At 41.4% G+C, this 25,907-nt stretch overlaps 1 long non-coding RNA gene across 3 annotated transcripts in view; it reads right to left on the minus strand.

Moving 5' to 3' along the window:
* Positions 1-7,494: 7,494 nt before the first annotated feature.
* The window catches only part of LOC123280444 (uncharacterized), a 51,158-nt gene continuing 32,745 nt past the window's right edge, over positions 7,495-25,907 (minus strand). The window contains exons 4-6 of one of the 3 annotated variants that reach the window (XR_011497686.1): positions 10,027-10,075; positions 9,777-9,840; positions 8,755-8,977 (exon numbers count right to left, since the gene is read on the minus strand). This is a non-coding gene — a long non-coding RNA (uncharacterized lncRNA). Of the gene's footprint in view, positions 8,978-9,701; positions 9,841-10,026; positions 10,076-25,907 lie in introns of those variants that run through there. The other 2 variants (XR_011497684.1, XR_011497685.1) reach the window with 2 other exon arrangements.

Here is a 25,907-nt window from a genome sequence, read left to right on the forward strand (position 1 = left end):
GCTCTGGGTCATTGATACCCAAGTGTGAGAAGGATACTACCAGAGGTCCTCTTTCAAGCATTCTGATTGCATCACTGCAGTTTGGGCTGCTATGGGCTTAGCATCTCGCACTAACAATTGCTTTTCTCCTCTTATAATTTCAAAGGAAAGATAGCCCTCAGCCTTGGGACATTCAGCTGGTATCTTAGTCAGTTCGGGCTGCCATAACAAAATACCAAGGCTGGGTGGCTTAAACAACAGGAATTTATTTCTCACAGTTCTGGAGGCTGGGAGGTTCAAGATCAAGATGCCAGTGGATTAAGTATCTGGTGAGAGCTCTCTTCCTGGCTTGTAGATGGGCCACCTCCTCAGTGTCTTCATATCAGTACATGTGCATGCGGAAGCAGAGAGAGCTTTCATATCCCTTCCTCGTCTTACAAGGACCACTCTCATGACCTCACGTAAACCTAGTTACCTCCCAAAGGCCCCATCTCCAAATGCCATCACACTGGGAGTTGGGCCTTCAATATACGAATTTGCAGAGGACACAAACGTTCAGTTTACGACAGCAGGCAACATTTACTAGCTGGAATTTAATCAACTTTTTTTTTCACCGTATTTACTTTTGTAATTACCTCATGTTTCTAGCAAGTAATAGTGGACTTCCATTTACCATAGAGATAAAGTAGTTACTTTTAAAAAATGAATTAACTTAGAGAAAAATATTAAGTAAAATGTAATAAACGGGGGTATGAAGATATGGCAAAAATCACAAAGGTGATAGAAAAACGACTGGTTGTCCTAGAAAGCCATGCAAGGAAGTCAGTCTTAGCTTTGGTAGTCTGAGTGGCTCATAGCCCTCATTTGCTCCATGGCAGGTTGTAGCCTCCAGGGCCTAAGTCATAGAGTGGAGAAAAACACAAGACCATTACCAAGAGCCTTTGGGCAAAATTCAGATTCCTTGCAATCTGAGATAGATCTAGAAAACTGCTCCAGATGTCAGGAAAACTCTGTGTTTTCAGAAATTTCTCTTCCCTGGGCTAGATTCCAAGTAGGTTTCAAAAATAGAAAAATATTCCAGAATGGATGATGGAGGAGAAAAGAAGGATTCACTATGAGGTTATCCTGTGGAAGAGCCCATGCGTCAGCCAGGAGAGGCTCACCCTGAATACCAAGGGCTTTCAAAATCAAAGGAAGCTTGCTTTCTCACTGTTGCAGAGTCTGCACTGAGTCCTGCAACTTTCCAGGGCAGCTCCCTTCCAACCTGTGACTGAGGAATCAGGCTGCTTCTACCTTGTGGCCCCATAATTTTAACCCATGGTTTCCAGGCCAGCTTGGCAAGGGAAGACAGAGCTTGCAGGTTGCAGAAGGGCTCCCCACTGCCTCCACCTAAAACTGGAACACATCATTTCTGCTCATGGTCCATTGGCCAGAAATGGCTGGGAGCTGTTGCCTTCCAGGTGCCCAGGAAGGAAAGGAAGACATGGTATTGGTGAGCATCCAGATGATGGAAAAGAGTATACAATCACTCACTTTGAACTAAATTACAATTAGCTGGAGAACCAGTGACGAATTTAGAAAATGTCACTGAGAGCATGAAATAAGCAACCCACATTTTCTCAGGAATACTTTGCCAGAAGGTCTTTGTCCCCCATGAAAGGTGCCTAAATTCCCCTTTAATATCCTAGAGCAGAGCTGCACACTTGAGCAGGTGCCTCCCATGTAACTCACCAATAGTAATTACCCACTCCTCCCTAGTTAAAAAGAAACTCCAGTTTGAAAAAACAAAAAAGGCTGGTAATAGATTTCCAAGAACAATAAAATTATTTCTTCTCGAAATACCTTGTTGATAACTTTGCTTGGAGTCAGAGGCTGAGTCAATTCAATGAGTGACGATTCTCCATCGCTTCACCATTTGTTGGATCTTTAAATTTCTGTTCCATAAACTCCCTGTCACTTTTCTACAGTGAATGTTTCTGTCCCCAAAGACTCATGTTCACTTACAACGCTTTTTAGTCTTGACCAAAAGCCTATGGGATCCATTGGAACTGAGGGTTTAGTTAAAAGCTAGAGTCGACGTGTTTAAAGGCGGGAGTCGAATGACTGGGGTCACCCACTACCAGAGAAGAGGGGCAGCCCTAGCGCTACTGGTGATACTTAGAGCTTCCATCTGGGTTTTCCTACTGTTGCCTGTTTCTTGGAAACATGGAGGGAAGACACATCCCAGCAAAACTGTGGTCTTTCTTCATTGTTTATTCTTTGGCTTGGCTTGAGCAATTAGGAGGTAAAGATGGAGAAATGTCTCAACTCCTGATATCACCAGGACTGTCTAACCTATTAGTACCTCCAGGGCCCCGGACCCTCAGAGGATTAGGGCAGGCTATAAACCCATACACCAGGAAATGCAGAGGCTGTTTGGGAGTTACAATGCTTACACACAGTATGGTGGTCCTCAAGTGATTCCTAGATGCCCAATCCTGTGTGGAAGCCCCATAATTTGAAATCCCAGCCTGGGAGGCAGAGGGGGGTCACATTCCACCTTAGCCACTCTGCGTTTCTTTTCCCCATCTATGATTTTGGGATTAAAAAATATTAATAATACCCAATCCAAATGGTGGTTGTGAGGATTCAATGAGATAATGCCATAAAGCACCAGTGCAGGGCTCAATGATTATAAACTCCTAGTAGGATTATATTCCCGAGCTGCAGGGTGCAATATAACGATTATGTAGAAGACTGGGAAATTTTCCTTTGTTCTGTTTGTTCCTATCTCTCTTTCTCAACTCATACCCAGCCTTCTCATCCCATGACTGCTCTTAAAATTTGGTCATTCCATTGAGATTGGTAAGAGAACTATACAGCTCCAAAATTCAGAGAAGTAAATGGAAAAAAGGAATGAATAAAACTGGATTTAACCTAGACAGAAAGCGTCAGGAATTTTATGATTCAACCCTAATAGAGTTCTTTTTCCTTCCATACTGCAATCTTCTACCTCTTACGAAGAGGCCTCTATTGGGGCACATCACGAGCGGCCTTGAAACGCAAGTAAAATGGGATGGCGAGACCACAGTCGTGTCCACACATGACCTGGAGCCTCTGTTTGACCTAGCCGCTTCAGAGGAAACAAGAATATTGCATCAAACCAAATGTGCCGGGACCTAGACCTTTAATTATACAGCTTCACCATCCTAAAGGAGGCTGCCACTAATTTAAAATTGTCTGGCTATTGCCTGCACAAGTAATGTTTGCAAGAGAACAGAGAAATCTCAAATTGGGCCATAATCATCATAATCACTTGTGCCATTTGATGCCCCCAAGTAGCTAAAGGGAGACACGAATCACCTTGTTTCCGTCCTGCGGGATTCTGATGTAAACTATGAGGTAAACTTTCATTGGTGCAGACTTCAGGCTCTCTGCGAGGCGTTCTATTAACTAGCAATCCACCCTGGTTATTTCTACTCTGATAATATTTACTAACTATTGTTCCTAAGGAAAAGCTTGCTCAGAGAGCACAGTTCATTCTGAAATTTCCAGCAAGCATTGTATGATAATAATACTCTCATTTTGATAAGCAGGTTTTGTATTGTATGTATTTACAAAGCCTTGTTTTTAATTTCTGGTGCTTCTGGCAGCTTTGAAAAGAAGTCATGACTCTTGATAAAGTGATGACCTAGCTTATAACCCAATGACCCAACATTTGTTACAATATTTTATAATCATTTGTCTCTTACGACAAAAGTCATCACCTAAAAGGTAATGCTGGTTCATTGCAGAGATTTTGAAGAATGTGATAAGGAGGCTAAGAACTCACAATCCCACTACCCAGACAATCACCATGAGCATTTTGGTGTGCTTTCCTTCACTTATGCATGTTGACGCACATAGCTGAAACCATGTGCACAACTTTGTATACTGCCCTTTGCATTTAATATTGTACCATCAGCACCAACAACCATTAAAAATCATCTGTGAAGATCATTTTTACAGCTTCATCCCTTTTCATTGAAGGCCATGCTATTGTTTACTCATCCATCCTCTTAAAGTTGGAGGTTATGTTGCTTCTAGGTTTTCTTCTCTTATAAGCAATGCTGTGTTGAATATCTTTATGGACATATTTCAATCAGGGTTTTAAACTATTTCCTTAGGACATACTTCCAGACACTAAATTATTAAGGCAGAGCATATGAGCATCTTATAAATAAATAAATGTTTGTTTCTAACATGTGGCAAACATACAGGGTCATACTTATCTTTGTTTTTCAGTTGACCGATTGTGTTTGGCTGTTCTTAACACTGGAAGAAAAAATAATACACTTGAAATTAAGTTTGAGTTCCATCTGAAATGGGATGATCAATATATAAGACTGCTTTTAAATATTTCTTCAGCAACAAGGACTAATTACTTATATATTTAATTGATATGGTTTATAATTAGGGATGCACCTAATTATAAATCTGAGAACTAAGGTGGGATAAAGGGATGAAGCAGATCAGGTTGAAGGATGGGAGAAGGGAATGATGGAGACACAAGCAGGAACCCCAAACTCCATTTATCCCTATAAATTATTCTGGCATCTGCACCACCTGGTGAAATGATATCCACTCACCTACCTCCTGATGTGTAGGATATGTTGACAGAGGGACAGGAGGGAAAAAAAGCAAGCTTCCTCTCTCCAGATGGAGAAGGGTCACTAGGCCAAGAACACGGCCAGGGACGTGTGGGTCTTCTGCCTCTGGGCCCCCATGGCTTCCAGAGAACCCCTCCTATTCACAGCCCCTCTTCCGCTGGAGGAGAGAAGGTGCTCCTGGTTTCCAACGCCCATAACACTTGCTGAAGGACATCCACACAGCTTCCACCTCTGTCCACCGAACCCCCATCCTTTTACATTTAACACGAGAGGAAGCAATCAGGTGACTATTTTTAAATGTTCATGGAAGTCCTGTGCAAATTAAGCAAGTATGTCAGGCCTGTGGGGAGACAGCAATCTCTTCCATTGGGATTCCCTAAACTCACATCTTAGCACTGCTTTTGAATGAAGGAACAGCTCATTCACCCCTTTCTTTTATCCATCCATTCATTTCTCAATTTGTTCTTTTATTTAAAAAATATTTATTGAATCCTATCTACCACCATGCGGTAGCTACCGTGCAAGCACAGAGGACTCAACAGCAAACATAATGAATGCCCCGCCCCCGTAGTCTTATAGTCTAATCAAAGAGACGAGGGGCTGGCCCTGTGGCCAAGTGGTTAAGTTCACACGCTCTGCTTCAGCGGGGGCTGGGGGTCTCACCAGTTTGGATCCTGGAGGCGGATGTGCACCGCTGGTCAGACCATGCTGAGGTGGCATCCCACGTAGCAGAACCAGAGGCACTCACAACTAAAATATGCAACTATGTACTGGGGGGCTTTGGGGAGAAGAAGAAGGAAAAAAAAGAAGAAGAAGATTGGCAACAGATGTTAGCTCAGGTGACAATCTTTAAAAAAAAGAGAGAAAAAGCCCAGCTGTGACAACACAGAGGGACTGCCATACCATACCGGCAGCGCAAGGAGCCGGCTTGGGGGAGTGGAGAGGTTTTGGGGGAGGAGATGCCAACCAGGGGCCTGCGGGGGGGACTCAGAACAGAAGTGACCCAGCTGAAGGGTATGGCTACAGGGTAGCAAGACAGGGAGAAAATGGTCTAGGCAGGGGGCGGCGGTGTGTGCTGGGAGGGTAGCACAGCCACTACCCAGGATACAGGGCGGGGCTTACTTCAACTCCCACATAAGTTAGAAAACAAGAGGCCAGCAGAGCAGGAAGGGGGGTCCATGTGCTTCTGCCACAGGCCTACACCAGCCAGGTGCTGGGGGTTTTCTCAGTAAACTTTCCTTTGGGGGCTCAATACATACGCATTCTCATGTATAAATATGTGTATTCTAGATAATACCAACATAGACACAGATGTAATAGTAACCTTTAAGGGTAGAGAGAAAACTTTTGACTTCATTGCCATCCTTCTTTGAACTGGGCTGAAGTCCAATATTTGAACTGCTTTAAATCAATAGTCAGGGCTGGAAAGAAAACCGCTGCATTCATAACTCTGCCTCACAACCCGGAGGAGGCACTTCCCTATTGAATCGCTTTAAGGCAGAATGGCAAATCCCATTATTTGTGAGCACTGAGTCAATTCATGGCAAAGATGAATAGTGAACACAGGAAATGATGCTGAGAATTACATCGCTGTTGTACGGTGGCCATGGGTGGAAGCCCTCAGCAATCAATGGGGATAAGTCCCCAAATGGGAGATCAACTCAAGAACGAAGCATGATGTGATGATACTTTTATTACTTTACCTTAAGTCTCCTGAGACTGCCAAACCCAACTCCTTTGTGTCTTTCTTTCCATCCTGCTAACTGAACCACGTTAATGGATGTCAGAACAGTCCTTGCATTTTTTCCTATCAAATCTGTTAAGAGGGGAAGAAGGTTCCTGTTGTTAATTGCGGGGGATCTCCCACTCTTTGTTTTAAGGAAAGTTTAAACAAAATGATCACCCACTCTGAGGCTTTAAACAAAGTTCAAACAGAGCAAAGTTCTCTTGCCAAGGTTTAAGGCAAATTTCCTCCGTCCAGATGGCTTCCTCAGGCAGGCCAATGTAAGAACCAAGATGCTCAACTCTGCTGCCTTTTAATGCTGCTCCTTGATTGTTGCTAACGATCCCCAGCTGTCCAGCCTTGCTGGCTCCTTAACCTCTCTCTGCTGGCCACATCTGCCTGCAACTCCCAGGGGAGAGGGAGAAGCTGACAAAGGTCTTCCCCCAAAGCAGCACAGGTGGTGTCCTAAGTGGTCGAACCACGCACTGGGGACAGGGTTAGAAATTAGTTTCCACAAGACCCTTCAGGAAGAAACTTGAGGGTCATCTTTGATATCAGATAAATAAACCTGATGATGAGAAATGCCCCTATAGCAAACCCACCAAGAATCCAGGAGTGTGGCCATTGTCTTTGGCAAGCCAGTTTCTCTGTTGACTAGTCCACACATTTATCTGGGCAGCAGCCTAGATTGGGGTGGTGCCATGAGAATTCTGAGTGTGTTCTAGCAACATGTGCCCACTCTCCTCCCCAGCTGTGCTCTGTACCCAAGCCCATCACCCATAAGGCACACTCAATTCTAATCAGCACCAGATACAAGCAGGGCACATCCCCGTCCTGTATTGATTTAATGCTTCCCCTCTGTGTGCTGTGTCCTGCAGACTTCTAGCTATGTTAGTCAGTGTGCCCAGAAGTCCCAGTACACAAGCCTGCCTGGAGGTCCATTCACTCAGACATTAAAAAGTGCTCTTTGATGGTACTACCCCGTAGGGTACTCTACAGTTTTAATAGTCAAATCCACACCATTTGTCTACGTTCCCTCTCTATGCTGTACCCTTCCTTCCCCAGATCCTGTTTCCTGAGGGAAGCAAGCCCATTATAAAATACAAACATAAGAGTCTGACTTAGCAGAAGTTTTGTTCATTTGCTTGTTTCTTTGTTTATTTTAGCCCATGATAGGATGTTATCAAGTTTTCTTTTCTTTGTTTCATTCAAAATATTGGAAAAGAAGTTTGAGCTCCCTGGTGCTGCTGATAAACTCATGGCATGAGGCTAACAAGAGGCACAGAATGGTCCAGTGGCAGGAGGATGGCAGGCTTTGCATTCAGACCTGGACTGAGATTCTGTTCCTTTGATTACTTATCCTCTGACACTGTCCATATTTGGGGGCATATCTGAGCCTTTGCCTTATCAGTCATGAAGCTAGAGGACATGCTCTGGCTTTCAGGATCATTGTGGGGATTAGAGATAATATATGTAAAGGTTCCAGCCCCATGCCTGGCACATAATGGGCCCTATGGAAACTATTATTAGATGTCAAAAGGTCTTTCTATTTAGTTGAAACGTGAGTCAATTTCTCCCAATAAACAACCATTTTGTCCACAAGGAAATGTGGAAAAGAGTAGATGGTTTGGTTAAAAAGCAAACTTCCAGTAGATGTCAAGTGGCTGGTGACCAGGGTCCTCCTCACACACCGTGGCCCCGGGGAAAGAGCACCCCATAGTGCCCCCAACCACACTTCAGGTTTTCTATGCCCTAGGATGGGCCACCGGACCTCAACTCCACACCTAGTTCTGATTACAACAGTAGAATAACACCTTCCAAACTTGATCAAAGATTTGACTGCTGCCCCTTACACTTGGTGCCTAGAGCACACCTGGTACCAGGTGCAGCATACAAATAGCATCCTGCCCAGAAACGGAGATCCTAAGATGAGGCTTTCCCAATAGGTACTTCAATTTTGTATTGACTTTTGCTCCCTCCTCCTAACAAAAACTCACTGCAAATGCTGTGAAGACTCGACTGTCTTCTGGCTCGTTAGTGTAATGCCCTTATCCTGTCTGTCCTGCACGTGTCCCAAAGTGATAGCAATTAGAAGTAGGACCCATGGCTGTCCATGGCCTTCAATAGTTACAGACTACAAAAAAGCTTTGTGACAAAAGTGAGAGCAATGTGAAGCAGAAAGATTTACTTTCTCACATTGTCCAAAGAAACACAAGATCAGCTCTTTGGGGTGTCCTAGTCAATGAAATGTTGATGAAATGTGTCTTACAACACAGAGGCAAGTTTAAAGAAGTATTTTTTCCTACTAGAAAGACTGCTGGGCAATCACTTCGAGAGTGCCATCAGGCCCAAAGAAAGTTTAAAAGCAGCTTATTCTTCGTAATCACAACACCCTCTATATACAGGCCACTATCAAATATTTTGTGGATTTCACAGGTTTATATTTTCCAGACTTTCTTTAAGTTCGCAACATCACTCATCTTTAAAGAGGATTATGATGAAGCTTGACTCCATCGACGCGCATGCGTACGCCCCAACTTGAAGGTAAAGCAGAATTATCAGTGGTCCCTTCTCCCGACGCTGAACTTCCCCCTCCAGGGCATCCAGGAGTTTCCGTGCATCTGGTGGGCCCTAATAAATCTGCATTCTATTCAAAAGGACAACAACATGGTATTAAGATTTTGTGAATATAAATAAAACATTATGTAATAATGAACCAATAGTAGTAATAAGTCCTGTAACACAAAATAAAACAGCAGCAGCTGCACCCTGGGATGGGTGGTGAGGAGCCACACCCAGAAATTAGAAACAGCCTTTGTACTGAATCAAGGAAATGGAGACACGTCGGCACTCCCTGAAAAACCCCCTTGGACCTCTGTGACTCGGCCAGCAGGAGGTCTGCCCCCCAGAACAACAGCAAACACGAAGTCAAAGACAGATGATGGTATGAAGAGTGTTTTGATCCATTTTCCTTTCCAGCTTGGCCAGCTTCACTGGGTGACATCCTCATAGGACCAGCCTCTTTGCAGGTTCTGGCACCATCAATGATTTAAGCCACTGCCTCAGAGCACATAGTCCTGCACACATGATATTTGTCAGGTCCATAGCTTAGACATTTCCAGAGACCTGGCTTGGCCTGATGTTTCCAGCATCAGCGCTGGCATCCATGTACCAAGGTCAGCATGACAGGGTGGGAAGTCTGCCAGGTGATTCCTATGCAAGGTTATGGAGACCAAGAGTTCACAGCCACGGACTTAAGATAACAGCAGTGTTAATCTTCTCTTCTGACAGTTACATTGCAGAGGTGGCTTCTTTGGGTCGAATCTTGCAGAGAAGATCAATTAGGCTTGGCAAAGACTGGAGAAGAAACGTTCTCCCCTGCAGTCCTTAGGCTGTGGCCAGACCAATGCAATTGCAAAGCAGATTACTCTTTTCATTGTACTTACTTTTTTAATCTTTAAAGGCAATTATAAAAACAGATTGATTACAGATGAATTTAGTGCCACCAACCTTAGGAAAAAAAAAAAGAATTGCTCATGTAACAGAGGCAAATAATAAATATGACTAGACCCTTTGATAACATCACATTTTAAAGCCATTTATCTTTCACTTGTTGAGTTATTGAATAAGCAGATTATTTTGTAGTCAATCTTTCAGTAGTATTTTTTAAAAAAAAGATTGCATTAATGTACTCACAGGCAAGAAACTGCCATGCTCCATGGGCAAGCCTGAAAATCCAGTTTGCCTGCAAAGTAACAAGAGGTAGGAGTGACGAGAACAGTAACCTACGCTAACTTCTGTGGGAAAAAAGGCAAAATGCAGATGGGACTGGAGGACACAGACACATGTGTACCTGGGCCGGGGGTGTTAGCACAGACGAGGAATTACAGACCCAGACCGAAAGAAGAAAAGTAGACGTTTTCCCATCAACAGTAGAACTGAGAGTTCTGACACAGCAAGTTTCCTTCCTCCTTCACTCAAGGGCTCCCTTGGTCATTTGATCGTGTGGACAATACCCTGGTCTTTGGGCCTGGGAGTGATTCTCTTCCTAGCAAAGAAAACGGAGAGAGAATCTAACAGCAATAACTGTCAGCAGCACTTACTGAAATCGGTTAATATGTATTTATTTCAGAATACATACTACTTGGGTCTGTCTGCCTCTGCTGGCAAGTGTCCTGATGTAATGGAAGAGGAAAAGAGAGAAGAGGAACGAGAAGAAAGAAAGCAGAGGGAAAGACAGGTTGTTCTAAATCAATGTTATGCCACAGCAAATTCTTATCCAAAAAACAGAAAATCCTCCTTTAAAGTAAAATCTTCACATAAACTCTATTTCCCCATCTCTCTTCCACTCCTTTCCTCTCTCTTCTTTGTTTTTCCCTCACTGCCCTTTCTCTGCTCTCTCTTTTCTTGGGTATCACCCAACGGACTAAAATTGGCTTAAAAGCAATCCAAAAAACAAAATTTAAAAGTATAAATTGTGTTAGAAATCCAGAGGCAGGGATAATATATGTTAGAATAGAAAATTGAGTCATAAGAAAATTGAGAAAGCATACATGCAGGCTGGGGAATCTCAACTATGCAAATTGAGCTCCAGATTTTTCTATGAAACCCTTGTTAGACAGAGAGAAAAAGGAAATCCAATTACATGTTTTTTATTATTCACGTTAGGACTAGGGAAAATGGGAAACTAATTCTAATCCCCGAGCTGTGCCTGACTGGCTGTATTCTTCAGTGTACCTGTGGTTTCTCATCTGCCAAATAAGTACACCTGTTCCATATTTTATTGTAATAGATATAATTAGAAGTAGTGAGATACTTTATACAAAGAACTCATCTTATGAAATAAATAGTAGATATTTTTCATGGTGGTTTGGAACAAAAAAGCACAGCCTGGATATTAAACATATGTAATCAAACATGTAGCCCATTTATAAAGTAAAATATATGATTCTGCATCATTAAAATCTGAGCTTATCTGATTGCTGCTGGAGTTTTTTGTTTGTTTTGCCTTTGTTTTGCTATAATTATTTGATAGAGTAAGATTATAACTCCATCCAATAACTCTCTGGAAGATTTAATAGAGGCAAATTATTCCACAGTGATTACAGGGCACATTTCTCCATTTTACATTTTGAGAAGACTATTAGTAGCTACCAGAGAAAATAACTTACTAGCCCCAAAAGATAGAATGGATCTATTCCAGATTCCCATATAAAATCTTCCTAAATCCTAAGAAGAAATTTTCTGACAGCAGCAGTTTAAAAAACAAATAAACAAACAAAACTCTTTTGTGACCGTTTCAACATCAACCCTATCTAGAAGAGCAAAGCTCAATGGAGAATTACTGAATCTGAGTCTTTGATATTTATTTGCCTTGTAAACAGTTGGTACTTCATTTATTCTGTTGTTGTGTGATCTTGTACAACTAAGATTGACATTACAGTGATGGATATTATAAAATTATGATGATGATTTATTATTTCATGTTATTAAGTATGTTGCATATAGCACAGAGCCTTCAACATAGGCACTGAATTATCAAAACAATAAGACATGAAACAGGAATAAAATGTAAAAATTTTAGAAAGAAGAAAAATTATGAATGGAAGACAAGATGATAACTTACTAAGAAAATCAATTGACAAGATAATAGAAGTAATAAGACAGTTTAGAAAATTGGCAGGATACAAGAGAACTATCAAAAAACTGCTAAGATTCCTATGTACTTCAGGCAATTACCACTGAGGAAATACAATAGGAAAAACTTTTCCATTCAAAATTACAATAAATGATAATCAAATACAGAGAAATCCTAACCAACTATATAGCTACACAAATCAACAGTAACTTGATTCATTCATGAATATGAATTGGCAAGCAAGAGTTACCAAATATTTGTGGAAAATGAGAAACAGAAAGAGGTCTGAGATAAACAAACCAAAAAACTGACCCCAAAAGAAATAGAAATAGTTCAAAAAACTGAAGAGAATCTTTTAAATCTGTGATTTGGCAATCTCAGAGACATTCAATGTCCGGTCCACTAGAAAAAAAGGCTAATATGAAAAAGACTAATCAGAAAACATGACAGAGCTCCACAAAATAACAAATGTGATTGTGAAAATAAAATATGTAGAGACTAAATAATAAATTGGCTGGAGCAAAAGACCAAGTTGGTGATCTAGATAGCCAAGTTCAGACATTATCCCAGTACACAGAGCAAAAATGAAGAGAGAGAAATATGAGAGAAAAGATTGTCAAAGGGAGGAGTCCTTTCTAGTTTAAGGGAAAGACTATATAAGTAATAAATAACCAAAAGACATAAAATAAACTTGCATCAATAAACTTTTCATCAGGAATGAAAGAACCCTCCAAGTGAGGGACAAAATGAATGGAAAAAAGACCCACACCTAGACACAACATTGTGAAGTTTCAAAATTCTTTAGATAAGGAGAAAATTCCAGGGGGTTCCAAAGAAAATAAATAGATTACCTGCAAGGAATGAGAATCAGACTTCTCATCACCATACTAAATGCTAGAAGAAGAAAGAACGCCTTCAATTTTCTAAGGGAAATTTATTTGAATCTAAAATATCTGTGTCCTGACAAATTACCAGTCCAGAGCCAATGAAGGCGTTTTTAAACATGCAAGGCCTAAGAAATCTTACCATCCAAGAATCCAATAGGAGTACATTACTTGAGGAAGTGTAACAGCAATACCAAAAAGTAATTTTAAAAGAAAGAGAATCAAAAAACAGTGACATCTGAATATGACCCAAAAGGAGTAAAAGAAGCTGGAAATAATTAACAGAGGATCCACTGGACCTTGACACTTGAGACCGTCTATTCTGAGCAGCAAGATTTTTAGTGACGTAGGATTACCTTTCCTTCAAAATGGGCCCAATCACATGACTTAGTTCTTGCTGTTTTCAGGGGTTTAAATTTTTAGAAGTCTTCAGAGCAATAACAGAAGAGTTTAATTTTATTAAAGGAAAAAATGTAAATAACATAAACCTTGACAATTTAGAAACGATAAAAATCAGAAGTTGAAGCAGGAAAGGGAAGTGAGACGTAGTAAAATGCTCTTGATTCCTCATGGGGGATGTAACATGCATTAGAAGATGATAAAGCAGGAAAGAAAGTTTAAGGGTGACTATGTTAGGTCATGAAATAGTGAGTTTTCTTGATCAAAATGGCCAAATGAGAACATGCCGCTCTTTCCTCCCCTTTATGCAAGAAAACCTCAAGGAAATCGCAAAGGTGTACACCCATGATGTCAAGGCGAACTCACTGCGGGGGGACTACAGCAACGTGAGAGATTTCCTAAAGCTTCTGAAAAATGGACAGAGAAGTACTGATAAACTAACATAGAATAAAAAGAACCTCCATCTAGAATTCATGGGGAGGAAGTTGCCATAGAGGAGGGAGCAGGAATGAGGAGAATGGTAAAAATTCTCAGGTGTGAAAAGGTGTGATAGAGGGTAAGAATGAGGAGAACGGAAAAATAGGAAGAGTAATTGAAGGTCTTAATCAGAAAGACTTACCCATTCTACCACCATACTGACTAACATACCCAGACTGACAGACATTCTCCCTAAGTCCTTCCCCCCACATTGCAGGGTTCTTTGCTAAAGAAATTAAACGAACTTTCTCAGGAGAACTAGGGAAGCTAACATGAAGTCCCTCTCATTTTGATATCGTTTGGGGGACATCCAGGGCAAAAGGCAGTTCCCCCTACTTTCTCTGAGGTGCACAAGCCCCTCAATCAAAGAACTGCCAAACAACGTCTTCACACAGCCCCCTATACCCTCAAACTTAAGTTGAATGGATAGAATAAATGGACAGTTGCAGGATAAAAGAAAGGGATCAAAGTAAACTCGAAAAATTGGCACCAGAGGAAACAGAAAATTCAAACAACAGATTGCAACTTAAAATGAATCTTCAATAAGCATTCTCAGATTTTTTAATTTTTTTGCTGAGGCAGATTTGCCCTGAACTAAGATCTGTGCCAGTCTTCCTCTTTTTTGTATATGGGTTGTCACCTCAGCATGGCCTCTGAGGAGTGGTGTAGGTCCTCCCACACCTGGAACGGAACCTGGGCTGCCAAAGAGGAGCTTGCAGAGCTTAACCACTAGGCCACAGGGCCAGTGCCTCAGATTTTTAACTTTTTATGAAAATTTAAAATACATACAGAAAAAAGAACAGATCATCAGTGTACAGCTCAATGTAACATCACAAAGCGAATATACCCATTCACTAGCACCTAGATCACCCGGATTTTAAAAATATATATATTACCAGAAGCTCAGAAGCTCCATTCATGCCCCCTTCTTGTCACAACTCCCTCTCTTCTCCACAAAGGAATCTGACTCCAAACATCTAGGTTCATTTTGTCTGTGTTTGAATTTTACATAAATGGAAGCATGCAATATGTACGTTTCTGGCATCTTTCACTCCACGTTGCGTTCATGAGATTCATCCATGAGTCTATGAAGAAGACACACATAGTCCTGCCCTCATGGACTCATGATACTACCATCATGGAGCTTACACTTGAGTGTATGGAGACACTCAACAACAAGCAAGCAAAACAACAACAACAAAACTATGAGATACGCAATAGTAGGTTTTGTGATAGAGAGGGACTAGGTGGCCACTCTAGACTGAATGAGCAGAAAAGCCTCTCTGAGAAACTGACATTTAAGCTGAGATGTGACAAGAAAGGGCTAATCATGATAAGGGTAGATCCATAAATAAGGAGTACTTAGTGCAGAATATATAAAAAGTTCCTCTCTCTCATTCTCTCTCCTTCTATACACACACACACATCAATAAGAAAAAGACAGACAAAACAACAAAAATTGGGCAAGAAAATGGAAGAGTCATTGCACAAAAGAAGATGTCCAATAAATATATCTACTATCTAAGTATCCAATAGATAGAGAAAGTGTGCTCAACTTCATTTGTAATCAATAAACTTTGAAATATTAGCCACCACAAAGGCAAAAAAAAAAAATCCCACACAATTGATTTTACCAAGAGTTGAGAGGGATGTGAGAAAAACTAGAACTCTCACATGCTGCTGGCAGGAGTGTAAATTGGTACAATCATTTTGGAATATTGTTTGCCATTATCTTCTAAAGTTGAATTTAAGCATATGCTGTGATCCAGAAATTTAATTTCTATTTATACATCCAAGAGAAATTTGTCATATGTGCACCAAAACACATGTAGGAAAAAAATTGTTTATAGTAGCACTGTTTGTAAAAGAAAAAACTGGAAACAACCAAATGACCAGCAACCGAGAATGAATAAATGGCAACCTATTCACACAATGGAATACTAGACTGCGATGAGAATGAACGAACTAGCGCTACACGTAACTCGACTAAAAAACCTACTGCTAAGATCTCCTTTTTGTTCTTCCTGGACCTGAGCATTCAGCCTCCTACCCTTCACCGAGTTGGGAGCCTCTCCCTCCTGCTCTGTGTATCCTGGTTCTGGGTCATAGCAAAGCCACATAGACGTCACCTGCTTCCTTTGCACACTAACTGGCAGCTGGTGAGGTCTTCACACTCTGATTCCTCAGTTTTAAGCTTGGTGACACTGTCATTAAGTAGTTGGGGGACAGTCCACGCCAGACCAGCCTGTGTCCTTCACCATTGTGAACGTGTTCTTCACCATTGTGTAAACAGCATCTAACATAATGCCTGACACAGAGGAGCTCAATAAATATTTGTTGAATGAAAGAATGAATGTTCAATCATTGCTGTCCCTGTGAGATCCCATTTGGGATCCACTGGAATCAAATTGCTTGAAGAAATGCATTGTCTGTATAAGGGGTTGAACTTAATAGTCTTTCTAGTAGTCTTAATCGGCATTTACCATGTTGCTTTGTTAATTTTGCACTACTTACTCCCCCCAATTTTTTTTTCACTCTCAGCTGTCTTTTTAAATTTAGAAATAGGATGGGCAGCTTGCTTTTCCTAGGCGAGGATGAATTACATTTGGTTTCACTCAGTTTGCAGTTACAGATGGAAACTTCCCACAACACTGTTCAGGAGGGGGCTCTCAGCCTCTTAAACTCAGAAGGCTTAACCAAGGAATTGAAGAAATTCTTCCTCCCGCAGGACTTTCTTGTCTCCTAAATCTTATCCTTTCCTTTTGGGGAAGGCAGACTAAGGGTTAGACATATTGAGAATCAGAATAACTTTAAAGAAAGAAAGAGATCAGGAAATCCAATTGTAGAGTAGACCTAAATGAAGACGAGCTAATTAATAAATAAATGACAGGGCTTACTGGCCCCTTGTTAGATGGTAATTTACCCATAGATAGAGGTCTAACAATGTCTAGCAGCCACTATATACTAAAAGTATATCATGTTCCAGGAAATGGGTTAACCCTTATCTAGATACAGGCAGGATAAGTTGATTTTGTCAAGGTACTAGATCAAGCCTGGAAGAATTCAGTTCTTATCATACAGAATAGATCATTCAACAGTTGGTTCTCTGGTGTGAACGAAAATCAGAATGACTGGCTTCCCCTTGCTAAGATTACTTTGCTGTGAAATTAGCTGCTGGAAAGTCCTGAAATTCTGAGGAATCACAGGAGATACAAAGATGAATGTCAGATTCAACGCCTGCCTTTGAGTTGCTCACCGCCCTGAGTGGGAAAGACAAATAGATAAATTCAATCCAGAATGCTAAGGATTGTAAAAGGAATACGTGCAGAGCATTGTGGGATCCTGGGTTTCTCCAAAGAAGTGATGTCTAAACCGAGTCCCTGAAGGAGGAATAGGAGTCTGGAAGGAACACTCCTCCCAGGGAGAGGAGCCAGCACATGCCAAGGATTAGCTGTGGGAAAGGGCATCCTGCATTAGAGGAACTGAAAGCAATTCAATATTGGCTAGAGCACAGTGTGTGCGGGTATGGTAAGACTTGATGGTGAGCAGTAAACGAAGTCCAGACCACGAGAACTTTGTAAGCCAAGCCTAGCAGTTTGCAATTCATTTTGTGGGCTATGGGGAGTCACTGAAGAGTTTAAAGCCGAGGAGTGATTGATCAGATTTCTGTTTAGAAAAATCACTTTCGAGGGGTGATACTGGGTATAGGGGTGGGTGGTGATTGCAAGGAGACCCTTGTGACGGTTATGGTATCATTTGCCAAATTAGAAGCAACAAAAATGAAGAAGATAAAAGAAGAAAGTCAAGAGGAAAGGAAAGTAATTAGAAATTAAAGGTAACTCCCAGGTTTCCAGACTATTCCGGAAGAGAATATTGCTTCCAAGTCAGGAAAGACACATTCATTTGTTTTCCAAGACTCCAAATTCCATTAATTAAAATTATAGTGCTACTAATACCATCAGGGAGCTTGACCATAGTTAAGAGGAAGCTCTACACTCCAGTTTCTTATAGTGGGGGAATTTATGGGCTTCTGAGTTCATTTCGTCTAAGGAGAAAGAGGACTTGAAAGGAAGTTAACCAGAGGCACCAACTGATTACAGTCTAGGGAGAGGACTAGGGAGGGGAAAATTAGATGTTGGTCAATCTAAAGAATAGAGCCTCCTGGCAAGGAAGCAAAGGGAAAATTGAATAGAAGACCAGAATGATTAGATGATTAGTGTTAATAGGATGTCACAAGTGAGGCAACACAGAGGGGTAAAGATTCCCAACTGGGTTTGAGTTCAGGGTAGTCAGATTTGACAGGATGAGTTGATTTGCTGAGAAAGTTATTGGGCAGAGGTAAGAGGAAGACAGTGTTAAAACTTAGGCCCTATACTTTAGTAAGTTAGCTCAGAAACATCTCAGGCATGACCAAAACTGATTCCTGTTTGCTCTTAGTAAATTGAGCAAAAGAACTTGGAGATCGTTTTCAACCACTTGTGGAACTCACCTGTCTTCTGTGGAAGGCTGCAGCTCTTATCCTAAGTGGTAGTTTTGCAGACTGAGCCAGCCCTACAACTGGGACCGCTAACCTAATTCTGAACCTGCCAAGAGGTTCAAAAGGGAAGTGTACTAGGGAAAAGCAGCAAGAAACAAACACACACACGCCACTGTTTATAAGCCCTTGCCCTGAAGCCTACTGTTTTCTTCTGGTAAAATGGACTAGACCAAACAAAGCCAGGAGTCTCCTTTTGCCCAGAAGTGGTGCCCTGAAGCCTGGAGAAGTTCTCCACTTGGGCTTTAAACATCCGCACAGGTCTGAAGAAGCATTCTGAAGGGTCCTCAAGTGCTCTACAAGAATTTTTTGATTTTGAGCTTCCACTTCAATCATGATTGTAAAAATTAATACAAACGTATTTTGGATTAACTTCATGACCTCAGTAAAATCCAGCATTACTCTGCAATGCCAGTGCTGTCTCTGTTTCTAGTTTACAGTCACTTTGGTGGAAAGTAGTAGTTTGTTGTCATGAGCTAATGAGAGGGGGGACAAAACAGGAAAGGTATGCAATAGAAGTGATTCTCAAGGTGGAGTACTATAGGTACTCCAGTAATGCTGGAGTACTAAAGTAATGCTAAGGTATAAGAATGGCTAAGTAGGTAATATTTTGAATGCTAAGATAATACTAAGAGGGCAGTCAGGAAGAAAGCTGCATCCTGCTTTGAAAAATGACAAGATACATCTATCTTGGTCAGAAAGCCCCAGGGGAGAACTCAGGGCACACAGACAAGGCAAGCAGGAGAAAAGGTGAAGAGAACAGCAAGGCGGCTGCTGGGCCCTGGAGAAAAGCTCAGGCGCTGGAGTGAGGAGAGAGAGAGGAAGCGTGAGTCCAGGATGCAAAGGAGGAAGAGAGACGAAGGTGGTTGGGAGGCCTTAAATACACGGCAAGAACTTTGTGTTAAAGGACTTCGGGAAGGTAGGGTTTAACGTGACTCTTTCTTTCCTCCTGAGCTTCCACATTCTTAGTGGTTTTGTTGTGCTGTGTATTGCATAATACCTAGATTGAGTTGCTTGTCTTACAATAAATTCTTAAGGCTGAGGTAACCTTCTTTTTAGGCTGGAAGACTTGTGTGATTTGCAGGTTCTGCTGGTGTAACGAGGAAAAGCATACACCTTCCAGGCATTCCCAGGTCAACGTTAAATTGATGCATTTACTCAGCAAACATTTACTGAGCATCTATTCTGTGCCAGCCACAGTCGAGATACAGTTGAGAACAGAAGTGGTCCAGCCCCTGCCTCCCTGCAGCTCTCTGAGGCCTAGTAACCTAACGAATGGTCAACACTGCTGGCCCACGCTTAAGGTGTAAAAGCTCCTCCCCATCCTGACACTGCACTTATTTTTTAAATGAAAATAATAAAATGGATGCCAGTGAGCTCGTAAGTAGGTTCTCTAGAATGAGCTTCCCTATTCTCAGTGTGGCTCCTGTTCCAGCAGCCGCAGCACCTGGGAGCTTCTTAGAAATGAGGAATCCAGATCCCACCCCAGCCTGCCAAATCAGAATCTGCATTCTCAGCCAAGTGAGCCATATGCATATCAACGCTCAAGAAGCACAGTTCTCTTAACATTTTTTAAGAGAAATGGGTGCCTTTTATCCATGAAGATAAATCTGCAAATATTTTACCTTATTATTTAGAAACAATAATTTAGATCTGATGGTAGTTTCTCTGGATGATCACGATTTCAATGGGTCTCGTTCTGGCCAAGAAAAGTGTGTCTGGTTAATAGACTAAAAATAAATTCTCAAGTTCCCTTTATAACTTCTGCATTTCTCATACTTAGTTTTTTAACTTTTACTTCCAAACAGCCTATTGAAGGGAAAAAGTCTCGATCCTTGTGACTTTTCTTGAAAACTTTATGAAACATTTAACCTTGGGACTCATGTATTTAGAATACTTACTAAGATTTTTTTTTAAAAAATAATCATGATAAATCTGATTATTTACCAGTAAAACCTCACAGTTTAGATCTTTAAAAATTAAGACTGTAACTATCACAAAAGTTTTCTACCAATTATATTAAAGGTATGTATCCCTTATTACCAACTGCAAAGATAATTAAGGGAATGAATGAGAACTTTATATAGATATTTATGTATGTTTGTGTGTGATGTGTGTGTGTGTGTGTGCAAGAGAGAGAGAGAGAGAGAAGACACTTTGTTTGCCAAACAATGTTAGATTAAAGTATTTCAGGACTCTCCTTGTTGAACATTCAAACAACAAGGAAAGTAAAAATTGCTTGGACAAACTTTATCAGTTGTAACCCCTTCACTACTTCAGTATCCCACTCTTCTGCCTTAGGGTTTCTCCTCCACTCATCCTATGACCTGTGAGGCCTTCCCTTCTCACTGACCATCTAAATCTCTGATTACCTAAGGTATCTTTTACTTCTTTCTTTCCTAAACTTCTGCTGCTAACACACCCATACAACATCACATGACTAACCTACACTTTAATACATTCAGCCTGGTACTTTTTGCTGCTGAAATTTTAAGCTCTACAAGGCAGAATTTAAATGATAGATACAAGAGAATTCTGAGCGTGCAAGTACCCAATAAATATCACGAGTTGGTTGGTCAACTACGTCAAACTCCACTTTCAGTGAATGAATGAGGATAAGAAAAGTCTTCATGTTACTTAATTTAAATGAAGCTGAAAATGATTAGAATTAACAAGATTTGCAATGGACACCTGGCCTAAGGTTAAGAAATTTGGGGTTTTCACAGTATTTGGTTACCCTTTTTTTGTTCAGTTTCCCCTTCAAATTAGCTAAAGAACTAAAACAATTTAGGAAAGCTTCTTTTCAGTGTTTCTGTACCCACAGATCTTATCAGTATTAGTAACAACCTTATGAGCACAATCAAATGAGAGCTATAAATAAAAGGAACACAGTCTAATAAGAATTCACAGGCACATGGTGACCTCTAAGAAGACATAGCTCAACTTGAAACTGTCTACACATGACTCCATGGTCGACCCCAAAAAGCCCAAAATCAATTTTAAAATTTCCCAACCTCTGTTGTCTTTTTGATAATTTGTACATCTTATGCTAAATCTTCAAAATCCACTAAAAGTCCCATCTCTTCCATCAAATTTTCTTCTACTTCTACAGAAAACCACCACCCCTCTCTTCTATAAACTGTAATTCAACAGATTTTAAGCTGCCTTAAGGAGTGTTTGTTCTCATAAATGCTTTGTGTGTATGTCTTATCTCCCCAACTAGATTTTAAAATTTTTCTAATATATTCATATAGAGTTAGGGACATAGGTACACAAGAAAAATTTGCTAATTAAACATAATAAGTCTAGATACAGTGACTAAAGAAAGGTGATTATTTGTTCAAGTATGGTAGGATAGAAAGTTTTAGAAGTACGTTGAAGTCATGAAGAGCAAAGGTGGAAGACTGGGAAACGTTGAATAAAAATAATGAATTATTTTGTATCTCAGAAATGTTTGGGGCCATAGATTTTTCTGAAACTAGTCAGGCATCAATTTAAGATGCATATGCTAATGAACACGCCATCTTCTATGTTGAAGCATTAGCTGTGAGAAGAAAGACCCCTTGCCGTCCAGACCCAGAAAGTCTAATAAACTCAGCTCAGAGTTAACGCTTTTCCAAAATCAAATGCCAAATCCTGTAACGCTGGCCAGTTGTCATAAACCATAAAACAGCTGTCCGTCTATCAAACATACTGGAAGAATTTTCAAAGTTCCTGGAATAAATGTCATTCTGAGTATATTTTTCCTTGTCCTATGGGAAAGCAGCACAAGACTCAATTTTATTAGAAACTGTAATGTGCCAAATTTCGGCAGAGTGAACTCATCCTTAGCACCCAGACACAGTCCCAGGCACCTCACCGCACCGCCTCCGCTCCCCAGTTCCCAGTGATAGGGAGAGAAAAAAAGAACTTCACTCAAGTTCTGCTGACGTCAATGGGTGTTTGCGTGCAAAGACAGTTCTGCGGATGGACTGAAGAAAGTGGTGTTGTAACTTTTCTTAAGTCCCCGATTATTCAAAGAAACCTCACTTCTAAAGGGAAGTGTCAGAAAATCCAGAACTCTATTTGAAGGAAAAAGCAGCAAGTAAATCTTAAAATAACTGAATGTGCTTCAAAGTATGTTCTTAAGCTAAAAGTTTACATTCCTATCTTGGCAATGTCCTAAACCTCGCAGTAATAAAAAATGGTAATCACGCCTCCTGCAGGGTGGGGGAAGGTAAAGGAAAAAAAACAAAAACCCAGCATAAACAAGAACAGAATCACAAGGATTCACAATTCCTTATATTTGGGACCTTTTTTGTTTCTTTAACATTTCACTTATGCCCAATACCATCTATAAATCTAAGTTCTCATAGAGTTTTCCGACTAATCAGAAAATAAGAGCTGGGGCTGCCCCGTGGCCAAGTGGTTAAGTTCCCGCAGTCTGCTTCGGTGACCAGGGTTTCACCAGTTCAGATCCTGGGTGTGGACATGGCACCACTCATCAAGCCATGCTGAGGCGGTGTCCCACACAGCAGAACTAGAAGGACCCACAACTAGAATATACAACTATGTAGTGGGGGGCTTTGGGGAGAAGAAGAAGAAGAGAAAAAAAACAAAGATTGACAACAGATGTTAGCTCAGGCGCCAACCTTTAGGAAAAAAAAAAAGAAAAGAAAATTAGTACTGAACATTCAGATATCAACGAACCACTTGCTCAAAACAATAAATTAATATTTATTAAGAAATAAAAATGCCACATGTTGAAGTTTGTGCTACATGACGGGGGGCAATGAGCACCTAAAAAAAATTAATTTGCAGAGAGAGATTCTTGCTCCCAAAGATTTACAATCTAGAGTGACAGGTATATATTCTGCCTTCTTGTTAATTCAACAGATATTTGCTACAAGCCTGATATGTAGTGTGAAATAAAGGAATAAAGCTTTAAACAAAGCTTGAAAGCATTGATCAATAAAGACCGTGTGTGCTGGACAGGCACAGTCAATGCAAGTGCATTCTACGTGTGAGCAAAGGTTAGAGGGTGTCTGGGGGCAGAGGAGAGTTGCCCTGCCAAGGAAAGACTTTGTTTGGCCAGTCCTTAAGACTGTTTATTTCCTGCACTATTCCCCTCATAGACAGCGGGGTGGGAAAACATCTCTGTGACTTGGAACTGTTCTTGTTTACAAAGCTGTGTCAACTATAAGTTCAAAATAAGGGCGCACTTCTTTTTCAATTTCTGTATGAAAATTAATCCTTTCATTCCAGGAAAGACAGTGTTACCCAAATGAATCACAAAATTGTTCCTTTGACATACGTCAGATTTGTGGTTGTTAAAAACAACTTTCAAATAGAAAATGCTGTCTAACTGTCAAGCAGCTTGTTCCTCCGAGTCTTAGTAGGTGTAGGGTATAGATCAGCCGACAAGTTCTTTCACTTCATTTCAGTTCCATGCGTAAAGATCTGATCTCAGGGCTGAAGTGATACAAAAGATGAAGACAGCTGCTCCGCCCCCAGCTCTCCAGTGGACTCACTTCTACACAGAACCATGTTAACGCTCCCAGGAGCAGGGACATAAACACAGCCAAGCTGATTACCTTAGCTCTCTCGAACTTGCTTCTTTCTGCATAAAAATGCCACTAGAGGGGAATGTTGAAAATGGAGGAGGCTATGTGTGTGTGAGGGCAGGGAGTAGAGTGGAAATCACTACCTGCAGCGCAATTTTGCTGTGAACCAAAAACCCCTCTAAAAAAATGAGATCTATTTTTTAAATGCCTTTAGATGAGCTAAGCATTTTACTCAGAATTTGAATTTTACTACTTTTGCCTTAAAGGCTTAACCTGTCTATATAGCTGTTGTTTTTTCTCTGACACCTCAGAGACATCTAGAACTCTCCTGAGACATTCACATTCTCTACGCTTCCTGATAGTTGTTTTCAAGTGTGATATGTTTGTGTGTTCACTGTCATCTCCTTCACCAGAATGTAAGCTGCGTGAGGGCAGGGGCTTTGTTTTCTTCATCATCAGAGTCTAGAGCTTAGCACAGTGCCTGGTACTAAGAACTCAGTAAAGAGTTAGCCAGTGCCTGGCAAAGTGAATGAACGAATCAATGGAGACCCAACCACAGATCCGCCCTCCTAGACTCAATACTCTCTGAGGGTGGGAAGCACGCACCATTATTCTCTGCAACCCCCAAGCACACATTAGGGGTTCAGTACATGTGTGTTATATCAATGAATTGGATCAGAGCATCTTAGAGTCAGTCTAACCACAGGTAGACATCCCTTCTGCAGCATCCAGATCATCCTCTCCTGATGCTTCCAGTGACGGGGCTCAGTACTTCCATGACGATTTCCACCCTTCAGTTAGCATGACAAATGAAAAAGAATTCTATCTTTATCCAAATCTGATGCTGCTCAAAAAAATTAAAAGACATTATCCTTGCCTCCCTAAGGATGTCATTTTCTAGCAGAGTCGTCACTGAGCCCAAACGGATGACCTCTCTGGGCATCCACTTATATGAGTTGATAACCTAAGGCAGTGTCCTCCACAAAATGTGTGTACCTCAGAATCACCTATATGCCTTGGAGAAATACAAATACCCAGACTCCACTGCAGACCCACCAAATCAAATACCTGCAAGAGGGGCCAGTGTAGACATTTTTATCTAACCAGGGCTGAAAAACACTGAGATAAGGACATTTTTAGTTTCGGGTTCAAGAAAGAGAGATTTTTGTGGCAAGGATCCTTAAATCTTGAGTGGGAGAGAAAGGAGGTTTGAAGACATTTCTCTGCTCCATAGATGGTTTGGACTCCCATGAGGATGGTAGTCAGAGGCAGAGGTGAAAAAGTTGAGAAACCCAGTGACACTGCAGGCAGTACCGCTCCGGGCGGTGGGGGGGGGGGGGGGGGGGCATTGTGAGAGGCAGAGGGAAGCGAGCCTGCTGATGCAGCTCAGACGTCCTCAGGGAGGCCGTCAGCAGCTGCAGCCACCGGGCACCCTCAGGCAACAAAAGGAGCCAGGGGAATCAGAAGAGCCAGAGGTCACAAGGGGACTGTGGTTGACAGACGGCCTTGAGCACATGTCAGACACCCTGTTGGGGACTTCCAGACTGGTCGGGGAGGACAGGAACTCTGCAGGGAGATTCATTCATTTATTTGAAACATATTTATTGAGCACCAACTATTTGCCAGGCACTGTTGGAGGTTCTGAGGTTACAGAAGAGAATGGGAATTAATGTTGCACCAAGCTGAGGAAGTGTGAGCTCTTAATGCTCACATGACTGTCGGAGGCTCTGACTCGTAAAGTCCTGAGGCATTAGGAATACAATTTTAATACCCAACGTCAAATACAAAGAGATTGGGTAGATATTTCTTTTCCTTAAAGAAAATGGAAATCACTTTTTGGCCTTCCTGTGTGTCTTATAAAGGTAGACTTCTGCAGCAGGCATGGGTAGTTTCTCTGGGAAGCCAGGCCTCCCTAATACATCGAGCTGTCCTTGTCTCATCTCCCACTTTGCCCCACAGCCCTCAGGAGAATTTCAAGCCGAGGGCAGCCTGCCCTTTGTTCTGACTGCAGCTGTCTCTGCGTGGATGAGCTCTCTAAGAGCCCAGCGTAACGGTCTTGCCCGTAACTGCTCATGAGAAGCTATGAAAGGATAAACAGGCCG

This window comes from Equus asinus, chromosome 24, assembly GCF_041296235.1.
Source record: "Equus asinus isolate D_3611 breed Donkey chromosome 24, EquAss-T2T_v2, whole genome shotgun sequence".
In the NCBI taxonomy this organism is placed as follows: Eukaryota; Metazoa; Chordata; class Mammalia; order Perissodactyla; family Equidae; genus Equus; species Equus asinus.